The sequence below is a fragment of the Rhincodon typus genome, chromosome 38 (assembly GCF_021869965.1).
Source record: "Rhincodon typus isolate 14 chromosome 38, sRhiTyp1.1, whole genome shotgun sequence".
In the NCBI taxonomy this organism is placed as follows: domain Eukaryota; kingdom Metazoa; phylum Chordata; class Chondrichthyes; order Orectolobiformes; family Rhincodontidae; genus Rhincodon; species Rhincodon typus.
The window spans coordinates 13030965-13044571 of NC_063369.1; the positions used below are offsets into that span (position 1 = coordinate 13030965).

Consider the following 13607-nt stretch of genomic DNA (forward strand, 5'->3'; position numbering starts at 1 on the left):
CTCCAACACAAAAACAAATTAACTGGCTACTTATTTAATCACTTTTTTAAATTGTAGGATCTTGTTCTGGAAGCTAGAATTTGCTAGAATTTTTTTCAATAAAGCAGTGGCAGTCCCATAAAATTTACCATGAAGTGTTTGGGATGTCCTGAGGGCATGACCATTCCTCCTTTTTCTCAGAGTAATCTTAAACAGGAAGAGCTATCGAGGCTGATGTAGTGGAATGTTTATTTTTGGTTGCCTTAATTTTAAGTGGTGCAAGCCAAGATTTCTGCTGATAGTGTGCAGTGTTGTTAATGTGTGATTCATTGACCTAGTTACATTCCTGCATCTACATTGAAGTCTTTTTGTTAATGTAAAAGATAGGTAGGCTGGTAGTAGATCAAACATGACTTGGACAAAATGTAAAGTGAATTAAATGCATGCTTAAGAGTGCAAGAATGTTATTGCAATGAAAAATGACTAGTCGGTCACCTTTTAGACTATGAATTTCTTCCGCAGTCAGACCCATTTGTTCTTTTTTACAGTCACCAATAGTGTCTGGATTTGTTCTCTGACAAAAATCTGTTTGGTGTGAAGTTAACTACAAGATCAATATTCATTGCATTGGGTGGCAATAGTTTTCAAAAATCACTGAATAGGTATAATTGAAATATTCCCTGTCACCTTTATATCATTACTCAATTTTGAAAGTAGAATTTGAAATGTGCTGGCTTTGAAAAACCATAGTTACCTATAGAAATTTGTATGTTATCGTAATATTTATAGTTTAGTTTTCTAGTGTTGCACCCAGTATGTTCTAATACTGTTTAAATGTGGACATTTTAAAATTGGTACAACTAGCAATCTTTGTTCTATGTTTTTTCTCCAGCAATGTTTCTTGATTTCAATATGTTGAAAAACGTGTACCAGATGAAAATGTTTGGAAGACTTCATTTTCTAATGGCAAAGGTTCAAGGCAGTACAATTTGGAAAATACAGCATACAGGTTACATGGTTGAAATGTGATTTCACTGGTGCAGATGCTAGCTTGTTTTGCACTCTTATTTGACACAGAATTTATTACATGTTCGTGACAATACCGGCACATTACAGTTCATTTTGAATAAGTGAAGTCAAATCTTTGGTGCTTTCGTATCTACTGCTGATCAGGATAGACTAGATTAATTTAGAATATCTGGTTGGCATGGACAAATTGGACTGAAGGATCTGTTTCCATGCTGTACAGCTGACTATATTCATAACCTTGGTGCATATAAGTAGACGAACCCATGATCACTATGGATTGTGATCAAATTTTTGGACAGGATGTAATTTGATTTTTAATTAGGGGGAATCTGTAGTGCAGGAAGGTCAAAAAAGGTATTATTTACTAATTGCTGCTTTTTTGGACTATCTGTACTGTTTCATGTTGCAAGCTTGACAGAAATTTAAAACCTAATTGTAATTTTAAAACTCAGTAGAACTGAGCAATCACCATGCTTGCAATCATTATTTGCGTTTGTGTATAGTTTTGTGGCAAAGTGTGATAAGATTTGTATTTCACACGGGACTTTGTCTTGTTTTTATTTGCCGGCATGTAGTCACTCATGCGACAGCATTTATTGCCTGTCCCTATTTGCCCTTGAGGTGGTGAACTACCTTCTTGAACTGCTGCAGTCCATGTGATGTAGTTGACCTATGTTGTCCTTGAGAAAGGAATTCCAGGATTTTGATCCAGATGATATATTTCCAAGTCAGGATGATGCAGGTTGTGGTGTTTCCATGCATCTGCCCTTATCCTTCTCGATGGAAGTCATCATGAGTTTGGAAGGTGCAGTCTAAGGATCTTTTGAATTTCGGCAGGTCTGGGACACTACCCTGAGGAACTCCTGAAGAGGTGGTGCCCAGGAACTGAGATGACTGACCAGCAACCATGACCGTCTTCCTATGTGGCAGAATGACTCCAACCAGCGGAGAGTTTCCCTCAATTCTCATTGATTCCAGTTTTGCTAAGGCTCCTTGATGCCACACACAGTCGAATTCAGTGCTTTTGTTTGTGGTGGAGCCAAGACTCTGAGGTCAGTAGCTGAGTGGTCCTAGCAGAATCTAAACTGGGTATCATGAGCAGGTTATTGCTGAGCAGGTGTTGTTAATGAAAACTCCATTTCTTTACTAATGACTGACAGGACACCTGAGGCAGTAGTTGGGCAGGTTGGATTTGTCCTTTTCATGTATAGGATGTTATCTGGGCAATTTTCCACATTATTGGGTACATGCCAGTGTTTTAATTACTGGATGAGCTTGGATAGGGGAGCAGCAAATTCTGGAACACTAGTCTTCAGCACAGTTTCTGGAATGTTCTTAGGGCCCATATCCTTTGCATTATCCATTGCCTCTGTCTTGATATCATGTGTAGTGAATTGCTCTGGGCGAAGACCTGCACTTGTGGTGCTGAAGTAGGCCGAAGTAGATCATCCAGTCAGCAGTTTGGCTGAAGATTATTGCAGGTGCTTCAGCCTTGTTTTTTGCACTGATGTGTTGGGCTCCTCCATCATTTGAGGATAGGGATAATTGTGGAGCTGCCGCTTCCAGTGAGTTATTTAATTGCCCACTACCCATCACGATTTGGATGTAGCAGGACTGCAGAGCTTGATCTGATTCGGTTGTGGGATTGCTTAGTTCTGTCCATCATTTGTTGCTTATGCCATTTGGCATGCAAGTAATTCGTTTAGTGTCTTCACCAAGTTATACCTTATTTTTAGGTATGCCTTTTGCTGCTGCTGGCATACACTCCTGAAAACTGCACTAAACCAGGGTGATTTCCTTGATCATTATTGAGTGGGCGCTCTGCCAGGCCATGAATTTGTAGATGGTGGTGGAGTACAATTGTGCTGTTAGCCCACGGCATCTTCGTGGATGCCTAGTCTTGAGTTGCTAGACCTGTTGGAAGCATTCCCCATTTAACGCGGTGATAGTGCCACACAACATGGAAGTTATTAATGTGAAGCTGGGACTTCATCTCCACAAGGACTGTGCGGTGGTCACTTTTACTGATACTGTTGTAGACAGATGCATTGGCAGCCAGCAGATTGGTAAGGATGAGGTCAAGTATGTTTTTCCCTTTTGATTCCCTCTCAACCTGTCACCGACCAGTCTAGCAGCTATGCCGTTTTTTGACCTTAACAGTTCGTTCAGGAGTGGTGCTGCTGAGACAATCTTTGTAGTGAACATTGAAATTCCCCAAGAGTACTTTTTTTACACCCTTGCCGTTTTCAGTGCAACTATTGTTCAACGTGTACTGATTCATCAGCCAAGGGAGGTATTTAGAAGGTTGTTTCCTTGGCCATGTTTCACCTGAAGACATGAGACTTCATGGGGTCAAGAGTCGATGTTGAGGACTACCAGGGCAACTCCCCCCTGACTGTATACCACAGGGCAGATCCAAAGGTGGCAGCACTGCCAGTGGGACAGGACATGTGGGGGTGGTGGTGATGGCATCTGGGACATCATCTGTAAGGTATGATTCTGTGAGTATGACTGACTGACTGTCAGTCTGTTACTTGACCTTCTGAGACAGCTTTGCTGATTTTTGGCACTGGCTCCACGTATTAGTAAGGAGGATTTTGTGGAGCCGGCAGGGCAGTTTCTGCCATTGCCTTTCCTGGTGGGCAGGTCAATGCCCGGTGGTCTGAGTTTAAATCCGCTGTTAGTCCAGTTCAAATTATTTAATGATGTGAAATGCTTCCAAATATTGAAGGATGGCCATTGTTACAAATTAGCAATATGTGCAACAAGCAGTTACATGAACTTCTTTTAAATCATGCTATGATCATGAAAAATGAAGTCTGGCTGTTTCCCAACCTGTTACAAAACAGAGCAGTCATTTTGACATCAGCTACAGCTGAAGTAGTCGTATGGAACTATTCAAGGAATGCTGTAAGTTATTTTTTTAAAATCTGGTAATATTGTGGATATCATTGAAATGGATTCTTTTCTGCTAGTTTCAGAACTTAGTATAAATGCTAAAATAATTTCGCCTTATAACCTGTTTCGCTCAGCTTTCCTTTCTGCCAATTGTTTATAAATCTTTTGGGATTTGGGAGCTATGATACCTGATATTTTAGTTTCATTATTGGCTTCAGTTCTGTTCCCACTTAGGTGCGAACGTGCTTGTGCGTTTGTCTTTGGAGCTCCAAGAGTATATGAAAAACACCTCTTGCCTAACTGTACTAATGAGTTAACTAGAGTAGTGATATACATGATCAGCATTTAATAGTGAGCCCAACTTTATCAGTATTCAAGTGCCAAACATCTGCATAATCTGTAGTAGTTTTCAATTTCACTTGGTTGATAAACCTTTGGTGCAAAAATTTCAGAATTCCACTTTCAAAAGGGTCTGATCCACTAAATTCACTGAAAGTAAATAAAACTTCAACATAATCTTTGGGTGATGCACGTATAATTTCCTAACTTTGAAGAAGAAACCATCTTGCCCAGAAAAGCAAGATGAATTCAAGGTGATTTAAGTCCTATAAAAAAAAATCAGACTTGAAAGTTCCTTTCATATTTTAAAGGAATGCAATTTACTGTTTCAGTTTTGAGAAAAATCACTTGGAGTAAGATTGAGGTCTGCTTGTATTTTCAGAAAGCCTTGGAATACTTTATCATGTTATAGCTTAAGTCTATATTTTATGAAATTAATTTCTCAATCTGTCAATTAAATAAATGGCAGTTTACCTGCAGGTAAAAGATAATGGTCGTGGATCTCGAGTGTCAGGTTACCATTAATGTTTTGCTATAGGTCTTATGAGGATAAGGATTATTTCGCTGACCTTTTGAACTTGGGCTTATGTCATATTGTTTTGTGGTTTTGAGAATTTAGGTTGAGGTCTTTCTTGCCTCAGACATCAGGTTTTATTGCATTGCTGGTTCAGACACCCTTCAGGTTAATTTGTGTTAAATTTATAGGGGTGACACAATGGCTCAGTGGTTAGCACTGCTGCCTCTCAGCGCCAGGGACCTGGGTTTCATTCCATCCTTAGGCAACTGTCTATGTGGAGTTTGCACATTCTCCCTGTGTCTGCATGGGTTTCCTCCCACAGCCCAAATATGTGCATTATAGGTGGATTGGCCATCCTAAATTGCCCCAGGGATGTGCAGGCTAGGGAAATGCTTGGTTACAAGGATGGTTTAGGGGGTGGATCTGGGTGGAATTTTCTTCAGAGGATCAGGGTGGACTGGATGGGCTAAATGGCCTGCTTCCACATTATAGGGATTCTTTTATTACTTTTGAAGCTCTGATCCAACATAATCGCCCACCAATCTTGGTGTACTAATTTAGTATCAAAAACACTTCTGGTTCCTTCCTGAATAGCACAAACGGGCCTAAAAGCATTCTTGCCTTTTTCAAAAAAGTGTAGAAGTTGTGGTTATCAGTCCTAAGGTACAGAGAAGAGGTTTTTCAACTGCAGGTTGTTTGTGTAATTGGGAGCAACTAGCACTAATCTTATTAAATATTCTTTCTGGGACTAATGTATTTTCAGAATTACAGTAGAGCATTTATTTCTCAACATGAGCTTGCTACCTCAAAAAATTCATTACCAATGGAGAAGAATGATTAAAAATCTGTTCTTCTAATAGAGTCATAAATGTGGGCTGAGTATTTAAGTTGTCTGTTGCAAAAAAGTCCTGTGCTTGGTTTGTCGATCCTAACTCCCTGGTTTTAGGAGAGAAATGTCTGATAGCTTTTGCTCCTGCTAGCTATTGAGAGATATGCTGAATTTGTCTTTTTAATACAACTGCGTGGTGAAGATAAGGTTAACATTGACGGATATAAATTAGTGTGCTGACACTAAACTCAACTGTGAAATTGACAGTTATCAGAAGACCTTTTGTGTCGTGAACTTCAATTTCAGTAAGGAGTTGTTCTTTAGATAAAATTGAAGAAAGATAAATTTGTTGTCCATATCACTTTGCAACTTCTTAGTTTTGCATTGTTTCTTAGTCTTAAATATATATGGCATATCATGTTTGGAGGTATGCATTCTCTGTACTCATAGATCATAGAATCCCTACAGTGTGGAAACAGGCCGTTCAGCCCAACAAGTCCACACCGACCCTTGGAGCATCCCACCCAGACCCATCCCCCTGTAACCCACCTAATCTACATGTCCCTGAACACTGGGCAATATAGCACGGCCAGTCCACCTAACCTGCACATCTTTGGACTTTAGGAGGAAACCCACGCAGACACGGGGAGAATGTGCAAACTCGACACACACAGTTGCCTGAGGGTGGAATTGAACCTGGGTCCCTGGCGCTGTGTGGCAGCAGTGCTAACCACTGAGCCACCGTGCTGCCCTCGTACTGTAATCTTAATTGGCTGATGACTTGTCATAGCCTTGGTTTTCCCTGAATGTCTACACTTAAATGATACCTAGGTTGGGTTTTCCATTGAATTGGTGGGCTACTGCATGCTCACTTTATTTTTCACTTGAAGTGGGTGGCACAGTGGCTCAGTGATTAGTGCTGCTGCCTCACAGCTCTAGGAACCTGGTCTCGATTCCAGCCTTGGCTGAGTATGTGGAATTTGGAGTTCTCCCCGTGTCTGCATGGGTTTCTTTCGGGTGCTCTGGTTTTCTCCCACACTTCAAAGATGTGCTGGTCAGGTGGATTGAGTTTAGCAAAGTTGCACTGTAGTGTCTTGGGGCATGTAGGCTAGGTGAGTTAGCCATGCAAATGTGGGGTAACATGGGTGGTACAGAGGATCGTCTGTGTGTACTCTGGGCTGAATGGCATCTTTCTGCATTGTGGGATTCAGTGATTCAATTCTGTAAAATAATTGTGGTAGGGAGAAGGCTTGTGCTCGCACATGGTTGAATGCAAACGCCTAAAATTTAGTGTAACCACAGTAATAGAATTCTGATATTACTGAGGTATTTGTTCTGTGAACATAAATATTCAATAAAATGCCTCCATTAGATAAAGAACCACCTTTTGGACAATGGTTGGCTCAGAGGTAGTGTACTACCATTATTTCTGGAGTTTTAAAATGTTTTGAAACCTGAAAAGGCTGCTGTGATGATTGTAGTAATGAGCAACATTTCCACTCTAAACACTGGCAGAATGAGAAGCAGAGCTGTAGATCGGTTGAGAGCCAATGACTTTTGAAGCGGGGCCTTTAAGCAGGCATTGAACATGTACATCCTGTATGAGAAGGGCTGCTTTGAGCAGAAGTACTGTAGGTACACTTGCGCTATCCTCAGTGTTCAAGAAAATCATTGTTAAAATACAGTAGAGCTTAACTTCCACTAAATAGTGGTTGTAGTTAGAAATAAACTTTAATAGCACCAACTATTAATTGGTGACTAGCTAAGACTAATTTGTAAATTGCTGAGGGGGAAGTGTACCATAATTGCAGCAGTATTTTGTGTATGTGCACATCAGTATTTTATAACTTTCCACTGCAAAGTTAATTTGCGTTATGAAGATTTTAATGTGTCAAAATATTGTTTTTCTGAACTATAAAGCTTTTTGTGAAGCTGGTGTTGTGTTGTGTTGTGTGTGAAATTTATTTGCATTTGATGTAATGTAATTTCATCTTGGTTTGAGAGTTCAGTGAATCATGAGCATCATTCCAAGGGGGCGCAATAGTCTAGTGGTATTATCGCTAGAATATTAACCAAGAGACCCAGGTAATGACCTGGGTTCAAATTCCACCATGGCAGTTTGTGTAATTTGAATTAAATAAAAACAAATCTGGAATTGAGAGCCTAATGATCACCATAAATCCATTGTATATAATTGAAACAACTCATCCGGTTCACTGTCCTTTAGGAAAGGAAGTTTTTTCTTCTTACGAAAGGAAGCTACTGTCCTGACCTGGTCTGTCGTCCTTGAGACTCCAGAGTGACAGCAGTGTGGTTGGCTCTTAAACTGCTCTCTGGGCAATTGGGGATGCCCTCAACTGTAAATGAATTAGACAACTAAATATTTTGAGGTATTGAGGTTTAACACAGTGAATGAGAGTGATTGCTATCTATCCTTTGTGGTGCATGCAAAACCTTGTGCAAGTCAGTTTTGTCATCTTTAGTTCACTTGTAAGAAGGAGTAATTGATTAGTGATAACTTTACCACCTGTTAAAATTTTTTTTTAATGTCGGTATCCTGACATTAGCTTGTCTTTCCAATAACAGCCCACATGGTTCAAGTACCTGCTAGTTTTCTCTGGGCAGCAATATTGGGCAACAAGGCAGTTTCTGCCATTTTGTCTCCAATTTTACTGTTCTCTTGTATCTTAATTGGCTGTGTCACTAGATATTAAATATTGGATGAATATTAATGTGGCTCATGTTTTGGTACAATGGGCATGGAATGCCTCATTTATCTGAGGAATTGTAAATACAATTGAATTTCGTGGGATCACAAAATTTCCAGTTGAGATTACAATAAAGGGAAAATCGTTTTAGTTGGTGCAGACAATATTCTGGGTGATCCCTGTAGTTGTGGTGATCAGTCTTTGACCATGCCTGACTTCTTGAGTTCTGTATAGTTCAACCAGTGAAGTGTTTTACTCCCATCTGAATTGTCAAGTGGTCTTGGCAAACTGGGCATTACTGAGCCAGGGTTGTAGTCCTACCAGAATGGCTTGGTTTGAGATGTAGCTAGTTGTGGGGAAGATTACCTAGGCGCTGGGCCTGGGGCATGTTCAGGATCCATATCCTTTGCAATTCCATGCACTTAGCTATTTTGTAATATGTGGAGTAAATCAAATTGGCTGAAGACTGGCAGTTTTTGGGGACATTGTAACTTGACACTTCTACTAGAAGATAGTTGAAAACACAAGGATCTGCACTGTTCAAATTAACCTGTTGAGAGATGTAATGACGCAGCTCTGGAGCAGGTTTGGACTTGAACCTGAGGTTATTGTTTAATTGTCCTCCACTATTCAGGACTGGATGTGGCTGGACTGCCAAGCTTTGACTTGATAGTTGAATGTGGATTTGCTTTTAGTACAACTGCTTAGATTACGTAATGTGGTGCCTTCGTTTAGTAATTATGTTGTTGCCCCCTTCTTACATACGCTTGGTATCACTGAATACGTCCTTTGTACTGATTTGAATCTCTTTTCCGATAATGGGGGAGTGAGGGATATGCAAGACCAAGTGCATTCTACAATGTGGTGGAATATGATTCTGCTGCCTGAATCTCTTGTATTTTGGTACTACCACACAATATAATGAAAAATGTCATAAGTGTGAAGTGGGCCTTAATCTGTAAGGACTGCAGTTGTGACTCCTCCATCCCACTGTTATAAATCATCCGTCACACTGCGTGCACACTTTCTCTTCTGTAATTTCTAGCCAATTAAAATACAAGTATCACCTCAATAAGTCATTGTCTTGGTCATTAAGATATGGCACCTGGTGGCCAGTTTTACAATTGTGTCCCAAGGTGCTGATAAGATGCTTTCTTGAATTGCTGTGGTCCTTTGGGACAATTTTGTACAACTGCATCGGTTGCCTGGAGGAGTTGAGAATTATCCACGTTGCTGTTGGTCTAGTGTGAAGAGAAATTGCCTTGCCCTGAATGTTTAGTGAGCCAAATAGGTTTTAATAATGCTCTAGCAGCTTTGTCAGGTGATTTGCCAAACCTATTTAATTAACTGAATTCATTTTACAGCTGCACCCATGTGATTTGAACTTTGTTTCCAAGTCCCAGAGTCCTCAAACATTCCTCCTATGTTAAGCTTTCCATTCCTGGGACCATTCTCATGAACCTTCTCTGACCTGCTCCAGGGCCAGTACTTCCTTCCTGAGATATTGGGCCCAAAACTGCACGCAATACTCCAAATGTGGCCTGACCAGAGCTTTATAAAGCCTCAGTAGTACATCCCTGCTCTTACATTCAAGTCTTCTCAAAATAAATGCCAACATTGCGTTTGCCTTCCTGACTACTAACTCAACCTGCAAGTTTACCTTGAGAATCCTGGACTAGAACTCCCAAGTCTCTTTGCACTTCAGACTTCTGAATTTTCTCCCCATTTAGAAAATAGTCCATGCTCTTATTCTTCTTACCAAAGTGCATGATCTCACACTTTCCCACATTGTACTCCATCTGCCACTTCTTTGCCCACTCTCCTAACCTGGCCAAGTCCTTCTGCAACCTTGCCACCACCTCAATACTACCTGTCCCTCCACCTATCTTTGTATTGTCAGCAAACTTAGCCTGACTGCCCACAGTTCCTTCATCTAGATCATTTAATGTACAAAGTGGAAAAGTTGTGTTCCCAGCACTGACCCTTGCGGAACTCCACATGTCACCAGCTGCCATCCTGAGAGAGACCCCTTTATCCCCACTCTGCTTTCTGCCAGACAGCCAATCTTCTATCCATGGTAGTGCCTTGCCCCTAACACCATGAGCCCTTATCTTACTCAGCAGCCTCCTGTGTGGCACCTTATCAAAGGCCTTCTTGAAGTCTAGGTAGATAACATCCATTGGCTCTCCTTGGTCTACCCTGCTCGTTACTTCCTCAAAGTATTCTAGCAGATTTGACCGGCATGACCTCCCCTTGATGAAACCATGCTGACTTTGCCCTATTTTACTATACACTTCCAAATATTCAGCAATCTCATCCTTTACAATGGACTCCAAATCTTACCCACGACTGAGGTTAAGCTAATCGGCCTGCAACTTTCCGTCTTTTGCCTTACTCCCTTTTTAAACAGGGGTGTCACATTAGCAATTTTCCAGTCCTCTGGGACCCTCCCTGACTCTTAGTGATTCCTGAAAGATCACCACTAATGCTTCCACTATCTCTTCAGCTATCTCCTTTAGACATCTGGGGTGTAGTCCATCTGGTCCAGGTGGTTTGTGCGCCTTCAGGCCAATCAGTTTTACTAGCACCTTTTCCTTGGTGATGGCCACCATACTCAGCTCTGCCCCTGACTCTTGAATTTTTGGGATATTACTCGTGTCTTCCACCGTGAAGACTGATGCGAAGTAATTATTCAGTTCCTCTGCCATTTCCTTATTCCCCACTACCATCTCTCCACCGTCCTTTTCTAGTGGCCCAATGTCCATTTTTGCCTCTCTTTTGTCCTTTATATACCTAAAGAAAATCTTAGTCTTCATTTATATTACTGGCTAGCTTTCCCTCATATTTAATCTTCTCCCTCCTTATTTCTTTTTTTCGTTGCCCTGTGGTCTTTGTAAGCTTCCCAGTCCTCTGGTTTCTCACTGTCTTTCGCCACATTATATGCTTTCTCTTTTGCTTTTATGCTATCCCCGACTTCCTTAGCCATGGTTGCCTCATCCTTCCTGTACCATGCTGCTTTTTCCTAGGGATGAATTTTTGCCGTGTCTCCCAAATTACTCCCAGAAACTGCTGCCATTGCTATTCCACTGTTTTTCCTGCTAGGCTCCTCACTCATACCTCCTGTAGTCACCTTTATTCAGCTGTAATACTGTTACCTCTGATTCTATCTTTTCCTTCTCAAATTGCAGAGTAAATTCATCATCTTATGATCACTGCTTCCTAAAGGTTCCTTTACCTTAAGCTCCCTTATCAAGTCTGCCTCATTGCACAACACCAAATCCAGTATTGCCTGTTCCCTTGTGGACTCCACCACGAGCTGCTCCAAACAGCCATCTCTTAGACATTCCACAAACTCCTTTTCTTGCAATCCACTCCCAGCATGATTTTCCCAGTCCACCTGCATATTGAAATCCCCATGATCACTGTGACTTTGCCTTTCTTACACACCTTTTCTATATCCTGGTGCATCTTGCGACCCAGCTCCTGACTACTGTTTGGAGGCCTGTACACAACTCCAACTATGGTTTTTTTTTTTACATTTTTGCAGTTCTTCAATTCTACCCACACAGATTCTACACCATCTGACCCAACTTCATTTCTTCCTATTGATTTAATTTCATTTCTCACTAATAAGGCAACCCCACCCACCTCGGCCCACCTGCCTGTCTTTTCAATAGGATGTATATCCTTGGATATTCAGTTCCCAATCCTGATCCTCTTGCAGTCACATCTCCGTGATGCCTACCACGTCATACTTGCCAGTTTCAATTTGCGCCGCAAGCTCATCTACCTTATTCCTTATACTGTGTGCATTCAGATATAACACCTTCAGTCCTGTATTAACCCTCCCTCTTCTCATTTTCGTTTGCTTTTCCAGTGTTTGATTGCTAGCCTTTTCCAAACACCCTGTGTTTGTGCTGGAGACTTTAATAGCCTCTCCTGAATTTTCCTTCCCTGTCATTTCTTTCGTGTTTTTCCACTTAGTTATATCCACCACTACAGATGTTAACCTGCTGCTTTGTTTCCCACTGGGACAAGTTTCACCATTCCCTGCCCCCACTTTCTGGTTTTAAAGTTCTGTTGACCAGCCTATTTACCCTTTTCGCTAGAAAATTGGTCCCAGCTCGACTTCACGTGGAGACCGGCGCAACGGTGCAGATCCCTCCTGTTCCAATACTGATGCCAGTGCCCCATGCAAAGGAACCTCTCTTTCCCTCACCACTTTTAGCTAAGTGTTTACTTCCCTTATTCTCATGCCCCTGTGCCATTTAGCACATGGCTCGGTCAGTAATCTGGAGATTATAACCCCTTGAGGACCTGTTCTTTAATTTGGTTCCTAGCTCACGATAATCTCTAAACAGGCCCTCTTTCCTCGTCTTGCCTAAGTTGTTTGTTCCGGCGTGGACCACAACAACTGGACCCGCTCCCTTCCGCTCCAGTATCCTTTCAAGCCAGTCAGAGATATCCCTTCTGCTGGCACTGGGCAGGCAACATGAGAAGGACTCTCGATCCTGCTTACAAAGGATACTATCTATTCCCTTAATTATAGAATGCCCTACATCTACCTCCTGCCTTTTTCCTCCCCCCCCCCCCCCCCTTGAATAGCCTTACGTCTACGAGATGTCTCTTGAATAGCCTCCCGTACCATGTGCAGTGGTCAGTTGGCTCATCCTCATCGTACCTGTTGGACAAGGTCAAGAGCTGAGGCTCCTCCGACTGCAGGATCCCTCTACCTGCCTCGTTTACAGTCACACCTTGCTGTCCGTGGCCACTGACTAAATTTGAATTACTTAATCTACCAGGTGTGACTGCCTCCAGAAACAAATCGTCCAGGTACTTCTCCCCCTCCCGGATGTGCTGCAGTGTTTGAAGCTCCAATTCCAGCTCGTCAACTCTGAGCCGAAGTTCCCCAAGCAACTAACACTTCGCAATGGGATCAGCCAGCTCCCACATCATACAGCTACAACACATCACCTGTCCAGCCATTTCTACTTAGTTAATTACTTTATTAATTTATACAGTTTATTATAATGACTTAATTAAATTTGTTGATACTTTCCTCCCCCTGCCCCAAACAAGCAAAAAAGGGGAAAATAAAATCCTTCTCCTCTATATTGCCAGAAGAATAAAACAAAACTTAGCTTACCGATCCTCCACACAGTCGTCTTTTTTTTGGTTAGAGGAGGATGGGTGGGAGACACTACACGTAGTGTTTCGGGTTTAAGTCAATGCCTGAATATTAAAGTTCACTTCCTGGCTCGCGTTGTCACCACTCCCGCTGCTCGACTCACGAGGTAAGCTTTCATGA

The 13607-nt window shown here is 41.7% G+C and overlaps 1 protein-coding gene across 1 annotated transcript in view; it reads left to right on the plus strand.

Annotated features, from left to right (window-relative positions):
* Nucleotides 1-13607, plus strand: part of LOC125487226 (bromodomain-containing protein 4-like) — a 126097-nt gene that overhangs the window by 13738 nt on the left and 98752 nt on the right. The gene's annotated exons all lie outside the window — the stretch shown is intronic.